The 20,224-nt window shown below is 44.9% G+C and overlaps 1 protein-coding gene across 1 annotated transcript in view; it reads left to right on the forward strand.

Annotated features, from left to right (window-relative positions):
• LOC126248648 (alpha-aminoadipic semialdehyde synthase, mitochondrial) overlaps positions 1–20,224 on the forward strand; it is a 288,931-nt gene that overhangs the window by 145,957 nt on the left and 122,750 nt on the right. The window lies entirely within an intron of this gene.

Below are 20,224 nucleotides of genomic sequence, written 5' to 3' on the forward strand. Positions count from 1 at the left end.
TAAGCGCTGTCGGGCTTGGCTAGCACTTGGATGGGTGACTATCCGATTCGTCGAGCGCTGTTGGCAAGGCAAGCGGAGTGCACTCAACCCCTGTAAGGCGAACTGAGGAGCTTCTTGACTGAGAAGTAGCGGCTCCGGTCACGAAAACTGACAATGGGCAGGAGAATGGTTTGCTGACCACATGCGCATCGCCCGCATCTCGTGGTCGTGCGGTAGCGTTCTCGCTTCCCACGCCCGGGTTCCCGGGTTCGATTCCCGGCGGGGTCAGGGATTTTCTCTGCCTCGTGATGGCTGGGTGTTGTGTGCTGTCCTTAGGTTAGTTAGGTTTAAGTAGTTCTGAGTTCTAGGAGACTTATGACCACAGCAGTTGAGTCCCATAGTGCTCGGAGCCATTTGAACCACATGCGCATCCAGTCATGCCTGTCGTCTGAGGATGACGCGGCGGTCGGCCAGATCCGTTGGGCTTACCGAGGCCTGTTCGGACAGAGTATTGCAAGGATTTTAATATGGTATTCACTAACAAGTATATTTTCTCGTGACTTCCTCGCCCGAGCGCTATGTACTGTACAGCGGTGCGACAACGAGAGCTCACCTATTCATGAAATGTTGACGAAAACGGAAGAGGCCGGGGGAGGGATCACTTCTGCCGAGCGCGCGCTTTGAAATCTTGTTTAATAACACATTGTTTTATACAAAAAGCGTTCCTAATATCCTTTCTCTGTCTGTCTGTCTGTCTCTCTCTCTCTCTCTCTCTCTCTCTCTCTCTCACGCACACACACACACATACATACACACACTCACACACACATATATACAGGGTGTTACAAAAAGGTACGGCCAAACTTTCAGGAAACATTCCTCACACACAAATAAAGAAAAGATGAAAGATGTTATGTGGACATGTGTCCGGAAACGCTTAATTTCCATGTTAGAGCTCATTTTAGTTTTGTCAGTATGTACTGTAATTCCTCGATTCACCGCCAGTTGCCCCAGTTGAAGGAATGTAATGTTGACTTCGGTGCTTGTGTTGACATGTGACTCATTGCTCTACAGTACTAGCATCAAGCACATCAGTACGTAGCATCAACAGGTTAGTGTTCATCACGAACGTGGTTTTGCAGTCAGTGCAATGTTTACAAATGCGGAGTTGGCAGATGCCCATTTGATGTATGGATTAGCACGGGGCAATAGCCGTGGTGCGGTGCGTTGGTATCGAGACAGATTTCCAGAACGAAGGTGTCCCGACAGGAAGACGTTCGAAGCAATTGATCGGCGTTTTAGGGAGCACGGAACATTTCAGCCTATGACGCGCGACTAGGGAAGACCTAGAACGACGACACCTGCAATGGACGAGGCAATTCTTCATGCAGTTGACGATAACCCTAATGTCAGCGTCAGAGAAGTTGCTGCTGTACAAGGTAATGTTGACCACGTCACTGTATGGAGAGTGCTACGGGAGAACCAGTTGTTTCCGTACCATGTACAGCGTGTGCAGGCACCATCAGCAGCTGATTGGCCTCCACGGGTACACTTCTAAGAATGGTTCATCCAACAATGTGTCAAACCTCATTTCAGTGCAAATGTTCTCTTTACGGATGAGGCTTCATTCCAACGTGATCAAATTGTAAATTTTCACAATCAACATGTGTGGGCTGACGAGAATCGGCACGCAATTGTGCAATCACGTCATCAACACAGATTTTCTGTGAACGTTTGGGCAGGCATTGTTGGTGATGTCTTGATTGGGCCCCATGTTCTTCCGCCTACGCTCAATGGAGCACGTTATCATGATTTCATACGGGATACTCTACCTGTGCTGCTAGAACATGTTCCTTTAAAAGTACGACACAACATGTGGTTCATGCACGATGGAGCTCCTGCACATTTCAGTCGAAGTGTTCGTACGCTTCTCAACAACAGATTCGGTGACCGATCGATTGGTAGAGGCGGACCAATTCCATGGCCCCCACGCTCTCCTGACCTCAACCCTCTTGACTTTCATTTATGGGGGCATTTGAAAGCTCTTGTCTACGCAACCCCGGTACCAAATGTAGAGAATCTTCGTGCTCGTATTGTGGACGGCCGTGATACAATACGCCATTCTCCAGGGCTGCACCAGCGCATCAGGGATTCCATGCGACGGAGGGTGGATGCATGTATCCTCGCTAACGGAGGACATTTTGAACATTTCCTGTAACAAAGTGTTCGAAGTCACGTTGGTACGTTCTGTTGCTGTGTGTTTCCATTCCATGATTGATGCGATTTGAAGAGAAGTAATAAAATGAGCTCTGGAAAGTAAGCGTTTCCGGACACATGTCCACATAACATATTTTCTTCCTTTGTGTGTGAGGAATGTTTCCTGAAAGTTTGGCCGTACCTTTTTGTAACACCCTGTATACACTAGTGGCCATTAAAATTGCTACACAAAAAAAAATGCAGATGATAAACGGGTATTCATTGGACAAATATATTATACTAGAACCGACATGTGATTACGTTTTCACGCAATTTGGGTGCATAGATCCTGAGAAATCAGTACCCAGAACAACCACCTCTGGCCGTAACAACGGCCTTGATACGCCTGGGCATTGAGTAAAACACAGCTTGGATGGCGTGTACAGGTACAGCTGCCCATGCAGCTTCAACACGATACCAGAGTCCATCAAGAGTAGTGACTGGCATATTGTGACGAGCCAGTTGCTCGGCCACCATTGACCAGACGTTTTCAATTGGTGAGAGATCTGGAGAATGCGCTGGCCAGGGCAGCAGTCGAACATTTTCTGTATCTAGAAAGGCCCGTACAGGACCTGCAACATGCGGTCGTGCATTATCCTGCTGAAATGTAGGGTTTCGCAGGGATCGAATGAAGGGTAGAGCCACGGGTCGTAACACATCTGAAATGTAGCGTCCACTGTTCAAAGTGCCGTCAATGCGAACAATGGGTGATAGAGACGTGTAACAAATGGCACCCCGTAACATCACGCCGGGTGAAACGCCAGTATGACGATGACGAATACACGCTTCCAATGTGCGTTCACCGCGATGTCGCCAAACACGGATGCGACGATCATGATGCTGTAAACAGAACCCAGTTTCCCCCTTCAAGCTAGACAAGTTTCGCTCTTTGTAGTTTTTTCGTATGACGCTTATTTTGTGAGATGTTTGGTCTGGTCACGATCAATGGACCGGGTCATAACAGCGTGCTTTGAGAATTACGGCCCAAATTTTCGTGCGGGGTCGATTGGTGGGGTTAATATCTTGCAAGTGTGTTTTTTTCTCCTTAAACTATGAAGCTGAGTTCGTGATGTTTCCTTGTTAGACCTAGCTTACGTGAACTGTGAGTTTAATTGCGAAACAGGAAAATTTGTGACACTAGTACTTTGTGAGTGAACGAAACATTTCCGATTGGTCTATGAGTCTCACTTCCAGTCGTTGAAAAGTGAAATTGCACTGCACAGGAGGCAGCGGCGATGGTATATGGTGTGCGCAGTGCGCGTCGCGTTTTGTGCTCATATCCTTCTCGTTCTGTCGTTCACCCTCTTTGTCTTCCAAAGCGGTTCACAGACTTGGCAGGTTAACTCATACTGTACTGCAATCCGTCAGAACGGCTCTTACTAAAAGCTTCAGACTGACGTTCGTCATAAAACGCACTTCACTGCAGTTACTAGGCTTTTTCCTGTCACCAGCGGAACCGTTATTTTTAGACAGAAGCCGTATTCACTCGCATTAACAATACTAAGATTTACGTTGCAGTTTTAATAGTAACTCAGTAGCTGCACGGTCAGCGCGGCGAATTGTTAACCAGCCGGCCGCGGTGGTCTAGCGGTTCTGGCGCTGCAGTCCGGAACCGCGGGACTGCTACGGTCGCAGGTTCGAATCCTGCCTCGGGCATGGGTGTGTGTGATGTCCTTAGGTTAGTTAGGTTTAAGTAGTTCTAAGTTCTAGGGGACTTATGACCTAAGATGTTGAGTCCCATAGTGCTCAGAGCCATTTGAACCATTTTTTGAATTGTTAACCGAAGGAGCCCGGTTTCGATTCACGGCGGGGTTGGAGATTTTCTCCACTCGGGGAGTGAGTGTTGTGTCACTTACGTTCGTATCGTCAAAACTGGCATTCTGCTATTGAGATAGCTTGGTGGGCACGTCCCGAAAGCCAACAGAGCAACAGCTCATGAGAAGCGGTAAATGTGGATTCGAGTCCCAGTGCGGCACAAATTTTCAGCTTTCGCCACTGCGTTACCACAATACCTTGTGCAGCTGGAAGTCACGAATTCCCGTCCATCCGTTCTCTTTCTCCATTCTTTATTTCTTATAAATGTTTTTATTTTGCTACTGTAATTCCAGGTTATGTGCCACTGTCAAGCATCTACAAATTTATAATAGGACGTAAAGATTCGATGCCATATTACGGCATAGCGATAGGTTAAAAATAACAACGTCCTTGTAGGGCTGTCTCATTCTGGGTGGTAACAGTGTAAACGGCTGTTGTCAGTGACACATGCTTTTGTGTTATTTACATGTATGTTGACGTCTGTTAGTGTGGGGCAGGGATAACAACGTAATTTCATTTCAAGAGGCTGTGGGAAACCATTCCCATACAGTATTCTATATCCCAGGAGTACTAGTCCTGTATGGGTAAGAGGAGATTGTTGTTTTTGGAAAGACAGGTGGCACTTCGTGTCAGTCCGTATATTGTGCCATACAGCTCATGTGGAAGGGCACTCCCCGTGAACGGCAAGCTTTATTCCTCCACGGAGAAACATCAACTTTTAATTTTAAGGTAGTCCATACCTTTCGTGGTGGCCCCTGTAACCAGCATAGGTCGCTGCATGCGTACGCACCGTGGTACTCTGTCGAACAAATGTTATCCTGGAAGATTGCATATCCTGACACAGGTATGAACGTGATGCAAAAGAAGTGTGATTTACGTAACTAGCTAACGTGATTCCATTATTATATATTCCATTCACGACGTAACTATGACCTCTGTGATCTTAACTTATGATGTGACAGTGGTACATGTAATGATGTCTGTTGTGAAGCAGCAGTTATAGTAATGCGTGAAGAATAGTGAGATACAAAACTGTTTTTCGTACCGGCACAGACTGCCATATCCTCGTTCTTAGGTATGGTTATTCAACGTCATGTCGTCATCTAGGTGATTAACACCTTAGTCTCCCACCTTCTATTCACGCTAGCACGTTAACGTTCGACAATCTTTGCCATTTCCGTGATGTACTTTCTCTGGCAGCGACTATCAGAATCTGCCCCTTATGTCAGTCACTGCAATTAGCGGTAACTCTATGTTCTGAACTATTGAAAGAGTTCTGTGTACTTCTGCAACTGTCAAAGACCGGTGGTAGTTATAGACACATTTTTCCCGACGACGAATGATCTGCTGGAGACTTTGGTAATAGGAGTCTACATTTTGCTGTTCACGGAAAGCTCCATCTCTAAAATCACTTCGTTGTCATTGTGGAAATGCCTGCTACGCATTGATTTCTTTATGCGAGTAAAGAGGAAGAAATCACTGAGTGCCATGTTAGGAGAATTCAGGCTAGCAAGAATATCCCTTTTTGATAGCTTCCCGCGAGGCTTCGTTCGATACTCACCCGTAACCTCGTCAGCTTTCAGTACTAAGCTCTTGTGACGGTTATCCCCTTACGAGCATAATCTTTTAGCACCACACCAAGTCAGTCTCAAAAAGCCTCAGTGTCACCTTGCCCGATGATGGTTGTGTCTTTGGCTTTTTTCGGTGGTGGTGCATCCACGTGTTTGCACCGTTTGTTTTGCTCCTTTCTCTCAACGTCATAGTGATGCACCCATCACTCATAGACGGGGATTAGGAGGGAAAAGAAGGCATCTGACTTGGCCTGACGTAACTGCAACATTTATCCCGCTTCCTCGGTTCGGCGGGATTTTTGAATGGGACTGACCTATAGCGGAACCCAGCGGGCAATGACCTTCATCATATTCAAAATTATGTCCAAGATATTGAAAACTGATCCAGACTCATATTCAATCCGGTCTTCGAGCATCAGGTCCTATATTTCTCTTGTGATTCTCGGTTCTTCACAGAGAGATGTTCTACCACTTAGTTCTTCGCCATTTAACCTTGTTTGGCTACAATGGACACGTCTGTGTGACCTAACCACTGTGTCATATGATGGTAGATTGTTGCCGCACACTTCCACAAACACAACAAGGATTGTTGCAGTCCCGTTCCCTTTAAAATGCGGAATACAAATTACAACAAGATACTTCTTACTATAAGTGGGCTGTGCCCTTTTGTTTTGGCTTCTCTAGTGGTGTGCCACGGTACTGTGGCGCGACGACTGCTGACTGCAGACGCGGACCTGCAAACAAACAAAACAAATATCTACGTAGCTTTAACTTTTCAAGGTAATAGTGAAAACTTTATGACTACATCTCATGCCTTTCGGCCGCGTCACTTGGCTTCTGTGTAGCCTAGACGTGCTCATTTCCACTGCGGGTTCTAAATATAAGGGGCTATCAGATTCCGTTTGAGAGCGTTGATGCAGCGTATATGATACGGTAGCGCAACTCCGCTGCGGAAATACAGTATAGCCGCGCGGGATTAGCCGAGCGGTCTCGGGCGCTGCAGTCATGGAGTGTGCGGCTGGTCCCGACGGAGGTTCGAGTCCTCCCTCGGGCATGGGTGTGTGTGTTTGTCCTTAGGATAGTTTAGATTAAGTAGTGTGTAAGCTTAGGGACTGACGACCTTAGCAGTTAAGTCCCATAAGATTTCACACACGTTTGAACACAAATACAGTATAAGCACCGAGACGTAGGCAAGGGCTTAGTGTGGCATTTGTGTGTGTAGTAAATGCGGAAAAGTGAAGTACAGCGACATTATTACCAAATGCGTCCAAACAGCACCAAAGTGTTGTTATTCTTTTGTTGGCTGCCGATGACAAAAACACCGGTAGACATCCATCGTAGAATGAAGGATGTGTGTGGGGCAGCATGTCTGTTGAAAATCACCGTTGTGGAACGATGCGCTAAGTTCCGTGCCAGTCGCGATTAGACGCAAGACTATGATGGATCAGGGAGGTCAGCTTCATCCTCTACGGACCACAAGCGGGCGGTTGATGATGAAATTAAGGCGGACTCATACATAACCATTCGTGCGCTAGCAAAGGACCTCGACATCAGCGTCGATAGCGTGCAGCACATTATCCGGCTGGAGTTAGGTTACCGTAAGTTCTGCAGCCAGTGTGTGCCCTAGGTGCTTAATGCTGAAGAAAAATCAAAACGGATGGCCGTCTGCCTGAAGAACCTGACGCGTTTCAGTGTTGAAGGCAACACGTTCCATGCGCACATTGTTGCAGACGACGAAAGCTGGTACCACCACTGGGAACTGGAGTCGAAAGTGTCGACGATTCAGTGGTGTCACCCATCGTCTCCTCGTCCCAAGAAGTTCAAGAGTCAACTTTTCGCTGGAAAGGTGATGCTCACCCTGTTCTTTGATTACCAGGGCTCACTGCGTATTCATTTAAAGGAAACTGGTGTCTCCACCACTGCGGAACGGTTCTGCGTAACACTGGGGAAATTACGACGTGCAATTGAGGCGAAAAGTCCGGGAAAACTGGTACAAAAGGTGCTGAAGCTTCATGATAACGAAAGTCCCCATATCACAAATGTTGTAAGGCAGAAGTTATGTGAACTCAAGTGGGACACACTCGAGCATGCGCCCTATGTCCTGATCTTTCCCCATGCGATTATCAATCCTTCGGTCCCTTACAAAAAGCCTTGAAGCGCCGAAGATTCCTGTGGACGACAGTATGCATCAGGCAGTTAAGGACTTCTTCACGCAGAGGGACACGGTGTTCTACCAAACCTGGTGCGTCGGTGGTAGGATTGCCTCAATGTTCACAGTGTTTTTACCTGACTGACATGCAGATTCTGGACTGTACGGACTTCGAACGGAAACATTTTCACTGCCCCCTATATGTACACTGAGGAGACGAAAGTCATTGGATAGCGATATGCACATATACAGTGTATGATCGATCAGTGTAGTTGAGTGAGTTGTTGGAAAGAATTCCCTCTCCTGCGCCGAGAAACTTAATACCAGGTAGCTTGGAGGTTTGCCTATTGCGTAGGCGTCTGGTATAGCAATGAGTCTTCAACAGCATGTAGGCGAGACTGCCTTTTCCTACGCTTTATAATACAAAACCATTGTCTCTGTTAACTGTAAGTGGAGTTCTACAAATTCTTGAATGATTGAATCTGACATCTGGGAAATGTGAGGAGTATCCGTATATTGCTCTAATCTATTTGATGATTTCTTAACTAACAGTATTCTTTAATTGCAGGCCTCTCGGTACAAAAGGGCCGAGCAGGAGGAAGGGGGGGGGGGGGGGGGAAGGATCTACGTTATTATTCACTAGAGTATCTGACAGTATTGTGTACTCATCCGACATAGACACTGCAACCTTCAAAGCTTATTTTATAAGAGGCGGCCCCCAAAAATTCTAGATGAAGAGGAAATCTCTTCTACGTGTGCTTATAAAAGTGGGAACAAACAGAATCCTCCCTAAAGTATCTGAAGCTGCGTACGTGAAAAAAAGTAACCTACCTTGTTTATAAGTATACAAGTTTATTGATACTAATTATTCTTTTATGTAAAACAACTATGTAATACTTTATGTGCTTTATGTGCTTTATGTGCTGGTGAGACTTCACGAGACGTATTTAGAGACACTCAACAGCTTCTTTCGAATCCAAGGCAGTTCACTTCCAGTTTCTACGTGCGTAGACACGCAGAATAGGCTTCACAGTTTTCCTAAATTCATCGTTAAGCAGATTCAGTCAAAAGAAAATATCGTATTAAATCCATGTCATGCAGCTTTATTCGTGGAAATGCTCATTAGTAATGATGGCGAATGTTTTTCTTGTCACTGTTCTGCTTTCCTGAGCCAGTTACTGCTGATGCTTGGCACATTGTGGAACTGGCATCTTGTTACAATGGCCAGATGTCCTTCACTGTGTTTCTATACTGAAATGTATACGGTGAACGAGCTCAGTATTCGCTTACTGTCAAAAACCACTTAAAAACAACATATAAACCAGCGAATACCTAGTTCAGTGAACGTATCGCGCGTGTATTCGATCCGAGACTGATTCTCCTCCCTGCACCATTAAGCTACGCGAGCAGGTCTGCAATATTTTTTGCTTTTAATTTATTTATTTGTATAACCTGATCAGATTTGTGCTTTGAATCCCTCTATCATATCGCATTAGATTTTTACACGCTCAAAACTTTCATATAACTATTTACACTGATGTGCCAAAACATTATGACCACCTGCTTGGTAGCTTGTTTGTCCGTCTTTGGAACGAAATAAATCACTGATTCTGCGTATCAGGGATCCGACAGTTTTTTAGTAAATTTATGGGGGTGTGTGGTGTTAGATGTCTATGCAGAGGTCATGTAATTCGCATAAATGACGGGCCGCTGATTTGCGTACGCGATGATGCCGACAGATAGCGGCTCAAATGGGTTCCATAGGATCTATATCAGTCGAATGTGGTCGCCAATACATCAACGTGATTTCACTATAATGCTCCTCAAGCCACTGTAGCACTGTTCCGGCTCCGAGACACGGACAATTATACTGCTGAAAGATAACATCGCCGCCTGGAAGAGATCAAGCATGAAGGGATGCAGGTGGTTCGCAGCTGTCAGCGTGTCTTTGACTGCTACTACAGGTCCCATGCAAGCGCAGGAAAATGTCTCCCAGAGTATGATACTGCTCCCACCACCCTGCGTCCTTGGCGCGTTGCACGTTTCGAGCCGCCGTTCACCTTGATGACGGCGTTTGTGGAAACGGCCATCGACCTAGAGCAGCAAAAACTTGATTCACCCGAAGAGGCGACGCGTTTCCATTGATTGATTGTGAAATCCCGACGGTACGGTACCCAATGCAATCTTAATTGACGATGTCGTTGGGTGAACATATGAACACGTAGGTGTGGTCTGCTGCAGAGCGCCATGTTCAACAATGTACGATGAACTGTGTGCTCCGAAACACTTGTGCGTGCACCAACATTGTACTCTTTCGGCAGAGATGCCACAGGTCACCATCTATCCTAATTTACAGAGCAGACAAGCCTCCGAATCCCACATTCTGTAAAGAGTCGTGGAAGTCGAACAATTTAACGCCTAGTTGGTAGTTTCACTGTCCTTCTAGCTCTTTCCGTAGATGCTCACGACAGTAGCACGCGAACATTCGACCAACTTCGCCGTTTTCGAAATACTTATTCACAGACTCTGCGTAATAATAATCTGCCCTTTGTCAAAGTCGCTTATGTCAATGGATTTCCCCATTTGCAGCCTATATTTTCGTTAGGGCATTCTCCCGTCAATGTCTGCTCCGCTTACATACTTTTGTTACCGCATGACATGCTCGCGACGCTACCAGGCGGCATCCAGTGTCGCGGTGGGCAGTTCTCATAATGTTTTGGCTTATCAGTGTAGACTTGGGGACGTTCCAATACCACATTCGACACGATATTTTCCAGCAGTACGAAACTACAAAATACCTCGGTAAGTTCGGAAATTTGTCGATACTGAGAGTATCTTTAGATATTTGTTGTTTTCTTACATTTAGGTTCAAAAATGTTCAAATATGTGTGAAATCTTATGGGACTTAACTGCTAAGGTCATCAGTCCCTAAGCTTACACACTACTTAACCTAAATTATCCTAAGGACAAACACACACACCCATGCCCGAGGGAGGACTCAAACCTCCGCTGGGGCCAGCCGCACAGTCCATGACAGCTGCACCTGAGACCGCTCGGCTAATCCCGCGCGGCTAACATTTAGGTTCAGGAAAACAGAACACATTGAACAACTAGAGACAGGACGTAAGTATTCACAGGACATGTACATTAGTATGTTGTGCAGAAAAGATTAGCATTTGAATCGTGCCGGCTTGTGGGTTCAAGGTCAACATCGCTATCGTAGCGCAACGCCACCTACCGTTAAAATGTGTCATCTCTCTCATTGTCGCTATAAACCGAAGGTAATGGACCAGTGTGCCTTGAGCAGATATGCAAGACACCTTGCAGACGTAGGTAACAAACGTACTATCAGATCAGTGAGTTTGAAAGAGGGTACAAATCGGAGCTCGTGTGGAATGAAGTGTTCTGGCACTGCAACGGGTGCGTGCAGAATGGTTCGCGGAAGGCCGCAGAACACGACGAGATAGGTCAAGTCGCACTTCTCAGACCACCCTCCGAGTAGATCGACACCTCATCTGATAGGCATTGCAGGACAGATCTGCGTCGCCCTCAGCACTGGCCCGACAGTGGAAGAATGTAACACATCGTACACTATCAGAGGTGACAGTCCGTCACCGTTTATTGCGGCTTGGGTTACGTGCGCGTCGTCCACTTCTCCCCCTACGTTTGAGGAATGTGCATAGATATGCTAGATGGCAATGGTGTATGGAAGGACGTCACTGGGAACAAGAATGGCATCAGATAATGTTTTCGGACGAATCCAGGTTCTGTTTGTTTGAAAATGATGGCCGCGTTTTGGCTCGCCGCAGATAGGGGGAGCGGCATCACATTTACTGCATTCGCACAAGACATACAGAGCCAGCTCAAGACCTTAAGGTGTGGGATGCTGTTGGATACAAACACAAATCACAGTTGGTTCATGTCCAGAGCACTATGACCAGTGTGACCTACGTGAACGACATCCTGCGACCTGCAGCCATACCCCAAAAAAAAAAAAAAAAATAAATAAATAAATAAATAATGGCTCTGAGCACTATGGAACTTAACATCTGAGGTCATCAGTCCCCTAGAACTTGGAACTACTTAAACCTAACTAACCTAAGGACATCACACACATCCGTGCCCGAGGCAGGATTCGAACCTGCAACCCTAGCGCTCGCGCGGTTCCAGACTGAAGCGCCTAGAACCGCTCGGCCACATCAGCCGGCTACCTAGCCATACCCTCTCTGCACAACGTACCAGACGACATTTTTCAGCAAGACAATGCACGACCATATGTTGCTGCGCGAACACGTGCCTTCTTGGTGTCACAGAATGTCAGCCTTTTGTCCTGGTCTGCCAGATCACGAGACTTGTCGCCAATCGGAAATGTGTGGAATATGGTGAAATGACGGGTGCAGCGCTTTGACCCAATGCCAACCACCACAGATGAACTTTGGAACCAGGTGAGTGTAGCATGGATGGCTGCACCACCGGACGCCATTCGCGCCTTATACACGTTGATGCCATTGCGCATGGATCTAGTTATCAGGGCCTATGGCGGACCCTGTGGCTACTAGGCAACAGGACACATGCTGAACCGAAGTGACTGAAATGCTAACCATTTCTGCAGAACATACTAATGTACATGACCTGTGAATATGAACGTCCTATCTCTAGTCGTTCAAGGTGTTCTGTTTTTTTCTGAACATGAGTGTATTTTTAGGCTTTTATTTAATATAAAAGTACTTATTTAAAATACAAGACGAAGAATGAAAATTATGCTACATTTTTATGAACTAACTCGAATATAAAATTCAAACACAAGTAGTAAAGGACAAGGAAGCAGTCACTACCTGAACACTTTTGCAAGGTAGTCGGTATGTACTACTGTTGCTGGTATATTTACTGCAGCCTGATACGTTTATTATAGACAGCACATTGAATGTAATTTTTATTACTGAACTTACGTTTCCTGTGTACTACATGGATACCGCATACATATTTATTCTCGTTAGACTAGTAGTAAAATGTTATGATTTTCCCACATCCCATTCTAGACTTCAGATACCGATACTCTGACACCTGTTACGACATTAACAATTTATCGAATATTTGACATTTATACTGATGTCATAGACATTGACACTTCCCCATATCAGTAACTTCGGAACGTCCCACGGTAGACTATTTCAGCTAGGGTTTTTTGGATGGTGAAGGAAGGTTCAGTTGTAGTGGGGTAAAGATGCGTTCACGGTCTATGAGAGACGTTACTGTTGTTTTGAGAGGAACGTTACTAGCTGTCTTCCATGTATGGAGATGTAAGTCAGTTATCAGATAATGTGAGGAAGAGTATGGCAGGGTCGTGTTCCTGCTACGGAGAAGGCTTCAGCTTCGTCATGGACTGGAATAGCAAGTATTTTGCCCTGATAAGGACGAGTGCTGCTACTGTGCTGTTCCGATAAGAGTGTTAAGATCGAGGAGAGATATGAGTGACTGTAGATGTTACTCAGACTTTGAAGCAAAGTGTGTGGAAATCTCTGTGCTTGCCAGTACGTAGCCAGGATAACTGCACATAAGATGGATATCCGTGATCAGAATAACGAACCTTACAGGTATGTCATGACCAATGTAAGCGTCAAGAGGTTCTTGAGAAAGTCCTTGAATCGTGCCATCACTGTCTTCATCTATTGGAAGTAGAAGTGTTCGTACAGATTTAATTTATAGGTTCAAAGGAACAACTTATTATATTTTTGAGGTGTGTGGAAAGATGAGAATGTAGGTTATAGTTGTGTCTTCAAAACAGGTTAGGTATTCACCTAAAATCACTCCTTGACTCTTCGCTAAGGATGAGAAATTTATGTCTGACCCATTTGGGAGGACAGATCGGAGGCATTCTGAAATGTGGGACTAGTGACCTTAGAATGACCAGCCAGAATCGCTTGAGTTTTTGCTTGAGCTTTAACGCTATACTCGGTGTCAATTGTGCTAGTGGACACAGATCAACATTGGTTTTGGACTTACGTATAATTGAAAGTTCTTAGCATACATGTAGTATTAATAGTGATACAGAACTGGTGACACATCACTGACATACGAAGATAAAAATACAAGAACTAATACTGAACCAAGCGAAACCTCTGATACTACCTGTTCCCATCATGAGCTTGCAGTGCCAGACATTACGCATTGTTGTCGCAATACCGTGTACGAAAGAAACCATTGTACTGCATTTGGAGGATTATACATGAAACTATGAAACCAAGGGCGTGATGTCCCTGCACTCTTGAAAACATGTGATAGTCGCATCTTGTCAGCCAATTCCTATCTTCAGTGTGTCTGCTACTTTTATTACAGCAGATGTCGTATTACGATGTTTGTAGAGCCTGACTGGAATTCGTCCAGTCGGTTATTCGTTCTTAAGTGGTCGGAAAGCTGATGATGGACTATATATTCTGATACCTTTGACATCGTATGAAAAATATAAATGGGATGTTAGTGAGAGGGTGTTATAGCAATATCTTTTTAAGGTTGTTGTTTGAAAAATCTCTTTTTCCGGGCCAATGGCAAAGCATACAGTCAGTGAGTGGTTGCTGATATCTGTTATTGTGGGCTGCAACGATTCAATTATAATCTCAGTGATCTGCACTGTAACGTTATCATCCACAGTAGATCTTGAGCTGATACGTGCGATGAAGTATTTGGCTGTATTTTGAGTAAAAAGCTTCAGAAAGAATTTTTTTGTAGTTTTAATTCTTACCTCTTTGAAATAATCATTGAGTCTTATTTTTGTGACAAACTGACGTCTGAAGATCGTAAGAAGATTCTGAATCCAAATACCGTCTCTGCAAGTTTTGGACACCCAACAGTTTTCCGGAAATTCTGTGAAACATATCTTATTTTTGTTTGCAGTTCAGTGGTAGCCGTCGGAAAAGTGAAATAGACATTTACTAGCTTGAGAGGGACAAGTGGTTCGGCTACAGCTTTTATGTTGTCCATCCCTAGACCATTTAGATTTTTCCATGGGACATCTGGTCTGTGTTTGCTAATATATGGGTATGCCTGTGTTCCTAATGATCGACTTACTCGGTTCGACATCTGTTTAGGCACATTATGATTTTACAGAGTAGGACATCGTTTGTCGTTGTTATGGGGTGCGTCTCTGATGTTCATGTGCTCTTTTCGCTGATGAATAAACCAAGGAGCAGGCAACGTGCCACAATGATGATGATGATAATGATGATGAGCGTATTGTCATATTTTCATCAAAATACCTACACACAGTAGTAAAAATCAGTATAAACGTAGGGTTCCGCGAAAGTAATAGTACAATATCAAGCATAAACGTATCGAATTTACTATTAAAGCAGTAGATACATATAAAACATAAACAATCATGACGAAATTACATATTTTCTTTCATAACACGAGTAACCTTTGCATTTCCTGCATGGAAATTGGTATAAAGGCACTCACTGTCCTGTTGTGTTATTGGATTGTTGGTACTTTGTCCAACCTTCGTTCTTTCTAATTATCTCAGAGATTCTCTTCGGCATTGATTCTGTCAGGGTTTGGAGCTCTTTCAGTGAAATTATCCTCCACTCTTTTCGTATCGCTCTTTTCAGTTTACATACGGCCTCAAATTGCCTTCCATTGCAATTAACATGCCTTGCAAGTATCCTCCAAATGTTTCTCAAAGGAGTCAAATCCGGGATATTTGCAGATCAGGGCAAGAAGTCAATATCTTTATCTTCAGACCACTTCTTGGTCGTAGCAGAAACATGCACAGATGCATTATCTTGTTAAAACATTAGACTTCCATACCCTAGGTCCTCATATATTCTAATCAATTCTGTCTCTAGCATCTCAGTGTACATGTTAGAGTTCATTCTAGTGTCTAGCCAAGCAATGCGTGACTTACCTTTAGCGCAGAAGGCTGCCCAACTCATAACTCTTCCACCGTCAAAACTTCTGCTCTTTCTTACCTGGTGCTCCGTTCTCAGATCATGCCAGTAATACTGAAATCCATCCTGCCCATCTAAATTGAACTTCTTCTCATCACTGAAGAACACTTTATCCCATTCTAAAATCCATGAAGTGGTAACTCAAGTGTAGCCAGTTTTTGTTTGGGTGTTAGAGCGAGTTTTTGCAGTCGTTTCTTGGATGAAAAATGCTTGTCTAGTGACAAAACTTGTCGTACACGTCTGGCAGTTACCGCCAACTGTAGATCAGCAACAAGCTGAGAGGAATAACAGTTTGTGGACCTTGCTTTGCGCGAAAGTAATCCTTTCTATGTCTCAGATAATCTTTTATTTTGCCAATATTTTCATTGCTGCCCATATCGTGCGCCCAGTCTAACGAAATTATCATTCACTGTACTTGAACAGTTCAGTTTTTACATCTACATAGATACTCTGCAAATCACATTTAAGTACCTGACAGAGGCTTCATCGAACATCCTTCATAATTCTCTGTTATTCCAATCTTGTATAGCGCGCGAAAAGAACGAACACCTATATCATTGCCTACGAGCTATGATTTCCCTTATTTTATCACGGTGATCGTGTCTCCTTATGTAGGTCGGTGTCAACAAAATATTTTCCCATTCAGAGGAGAAAGTTGATGATTGGAATTTCGTGAGAAGATTCCGCCGCGACGAAAAACGTCTTTGCTGTAATGACTTCCATCCCAATCCGCGTATCATATCTGCCACACTCTCTCCCCTATTACGTGATAATACAAAACGAGCTGCCCTTTTTTGCACCCTTTCGATGTCCTCCGTCAATCACACCTGGTAAGGATCCCACACCGCGCAGCAATATTCTAACAGAGGACGAACGAGTGTAGTGTAAGCTGTCTCTTTAGTGGACTTGTTGCATCTTCTAAGTGTCCTGCCAATGAAACGCAACCTTTGGCTCGCCTTCCCCACAGTATTATCTATGTGGTCTTTCCAACTGAAGTTGTTCGTAATTTTAACACCCAGGTACTTAGTTGAATTGACAGCCTTGAGAATTGTACTATTTATCGAGTAATCGAATTCCAACGGATTTCTTTTGGAACTCATGTGGATCACCTCACACTTTTCGTTATTTAGCGTCAACTGACACCTGCTACACCATACAGTAATCTTTTCTAAATCGCTTTGCAACTGATACTGGTCTTCGGATGATCTTACTAGACGGTAAATTACAGCAGCATCTGCGAACAACCTAAGAGAACTGCTCAGATTGTCACACAGGTCATTTATATAGATCAGGAACAGCAGAGGTCCCAGGACGCTTCCTTGGGGAACACCTAATATCACTTCAGTTTTACTCGATGATTTGCCGTCTATTACTACGAACTGCGACCTTCCTGACAGGAAATCACAAATCCAGTAGCACAACTGAGACGATACCCCATAGGCCCGCAGCTTGATTAGAAGTCGCTTGTGAGGAACGGTGTCAAAAGCTTTCCGGAAATCTATAAATACGGAATCAACTTGAGATACCCTGTCGATAGCGGCCATTACTTCGTGCGAATAAAGAGCTAGCTGCGTTGCACAAGAGCGATGTTTTCTGAAACCATGCTGATTACGTATCAATAGATCGTTACCTTCGAGGTGATTCATAATGTTTGAATACAGTATATGCTCCAAAACCCTACTGCAAACCGACGTCAATGATATAGGTCTGTAGTTAGATGGATTACTCCTACTACCCTTCTTAAACACTGGTGCGACCTGCGCAATTTTCCAATCTGTAGGTACAGATCTATCGGTGAGCGAGCGGTTGTATATGAGTGCTAAGTAGGGAGCTATTGTATCAGCGTAATCTGAAAGGAACCTAATCGGTATACAATCTGGACCTGAAGACTTGCCCGTATCAAGCGATTTGAGTTGCTTCGCAACCCCTAAGGTATCTACTTCTAAGAAACTCATGCTAGCAGCTGTTCGTGTTTCAAATTCTGGAATATTCCATTCATCTTCCCTGGTGAAGGAATTTCGGAAAACTGCGTTCAATAACTCCGCTTTAGCGGCACAGTCGTCGGTAACAGTACCATCGGCACTGCGCAGCGAAGGTATTGACTGCGTCTTGCCGCTCGTGTACTTTACATACGACCAGAATTTCTTCGGATTTTCTACCAAATTTCGAGATAATGTTTCGTTGTGGAACCTATTAAAGGCATCTCGCATTGAAGTCCGTGCCAAATTTCGCGCGTCTGTAAATTTTAGCCTATCTTCGGGATTTCGCGTTCTTCTGAACTTCGCATGCTTTTTCCGTTGCCTCTGCAACAGAGTTCGGACCTGTTTTGTGTACCACGGGGGATCAGTTCCATCTCTTACCAATTTATGAGGTATGAATCTCTCAATTGCTGTTGCTACTATATCTTTGAATTTGAGCCACATCTCGTCTACATTTGCATAGTCAGTTCGGAAGGAATGGAGATTGTCTCTTAGGAAGGCTTCTAGTGACACTTTATCCGCTTTTTTAAATAAAATTATTTTGCGTTTATTTCTGGTGGATTTGGAAGAAACGGTATTGAGCCTAGCTACAACGACCTTGTGATCACTAATCCCTGTATCAGTCATGATGCTCTCTATCAGCTCTGGATTGTTTGTGGCTAAGAGGTCAAGTGTGTTTTCGCAACCATTTACAATTCGAGTGGGTTCGTGGACTAACTGCTCGAAATAATTTTCGGAGAAAGCATTTTGGACAATCTCGGAAGATGTTTTCTGCCTACCACCGGTTTTGAACAAGTATTTTTGCCAACATATCGAGGGAAGGTTGAAGTCCCCACCAACTATAACTGTATGAGTGGGGTATTTATTTGTTACGAGACTCACATTTTCTCTGAACTGTTCCGCAACTATATCATCGGAGTCTGGGGGTCGGTAGAAGGAGCCAATTATTAACTTAGTTCGGCTGTTAAGTATAACCTCCACCCATACCAATTCGCACAGAGTATCTACTTCGACTTCACTAAAAGATAAACCACTACTGACAGACACAAACACTCCACCACCAATTCTGCCTAATCTATCTTTCCTGAACACCGTCTGAGACTTCGTAAAAATTTCTGCAGAACTTATTTCAGGCTTTAGCCAGCTTTCTGTACCTATAACGATTTCAGCGTCTGTGCTTTCTATTACCGCTTGAAGCTCAGGGACTTTCCCAGCACAACTACAACAATTTACAACTACAATTCCGACTGTTCCTTGATCCATGCAGGTCCTGTATTTGCCATGCACCCTTTGAGATTGCAGCCCACCCCGTACTTTCCCGAGGCCTTCTAACCTAAAAAACCGCCCAGTCCACGCCACACAGCCTCCGCTACCCGTGTAGCCGCCAGCTGAGTGTAGTGAACTCCTGACCTATTCAGCGGAACCCGAAACCCCACCACCCAATGGCGCAAGTCATGGAATCTGCAGCCAACACGGTCGCAAAACCGTCTGAGCCTCTGATTCAGACCCTCCACCCGGCTCTGCACCAAAGGTCCGCAGTCGGTTCTGTCAACGATGCTGCAGATGGTGAGCTCTGCCTTCCTCTCGTAAGCAAGACCGGCAGCCTTCACCAAATCAGATAGCCGCTGGAATCCAGAGAGAATTTCCTCATATCCAAAGCGACATACGTCATTAGTGCCGACATGTGCCACCACCTGCAGCTGGCTGCACCCTGTGCTCTTCATGGCATCCGGAAGGACCCTTTCCACATCAGGAATGACTCCACCCGGAATGCACACGGAGTGCACACTGGATTTCTTCCCCTCCTTAGCCGTCATATCCCTAAGGGGTCCCATTACGCGCCTAACATTGGAGCTCCCAACTACCAATAAGCCCACCCTCTGTGATTGCCCGGACCTTGAAGACTGATGGTTCAAATGGCTCTGAGCACTATGGGACTTAACATCTATGGTCATCAGTCCCCTAGAACTTAGAACTACTTAAACCTAACCAACCTAAGGACAGCACACAACACCCAGCCATCACGAGGCAGAGAAAATCCCTGACCCCGCCGGGAATCGAACCCGGGAACCCGGGCGTGGGAAGCGAGAACGCTACCGCACGACCACGAGATGCGGGCTTGAAGACTGAGAATCATCCTCTGAAACAGGGCAGGCAGCTGCATCTGGCTCAGCCAGAGACAGTGCCTGAAACCTCTTTGTCAGACGCACCGGGGAGGCTTTCTGATCAGCCTCCGGGGACGTCTTTAGCTGCCTGCCACGTCTTGGAACGACCTCCCAATCAATCCAATCATTCCAATTTAAGTTGTTCGTAATTGTAATTCCTAGGTATTTAGCTGAATTTACGGCCTTTAGAGTTGACTGAGTTATCGTGTAATCGGAGTTTAACGGATTCCTTTTAGCACTCATGTGGATGACCTAACACTTTTCGTTATTTAGGGTCAATTACCAATTTTCGCACCATACAAATATCTTTTCTAAATTGTTTTGCAATTTGTTTTAATCATCTAATGACTTTATTAGTCGATAAACG

This window comes from Schistocerca nitens, chromosome 3, assembly GCF_023898315.1.
Source record: "Schistocerca nitens isolate TAMUIC-IGC-003100 chromosome 3, iqSchNite1.1, whole genome shotgun sequence".
NCBI classification, from domain to species: Eukaryota; Metazoa; Arthropoda; class Insecta; order Orthoptera; family Acrididae; genus Schistocerca; species Schistocerca nitens.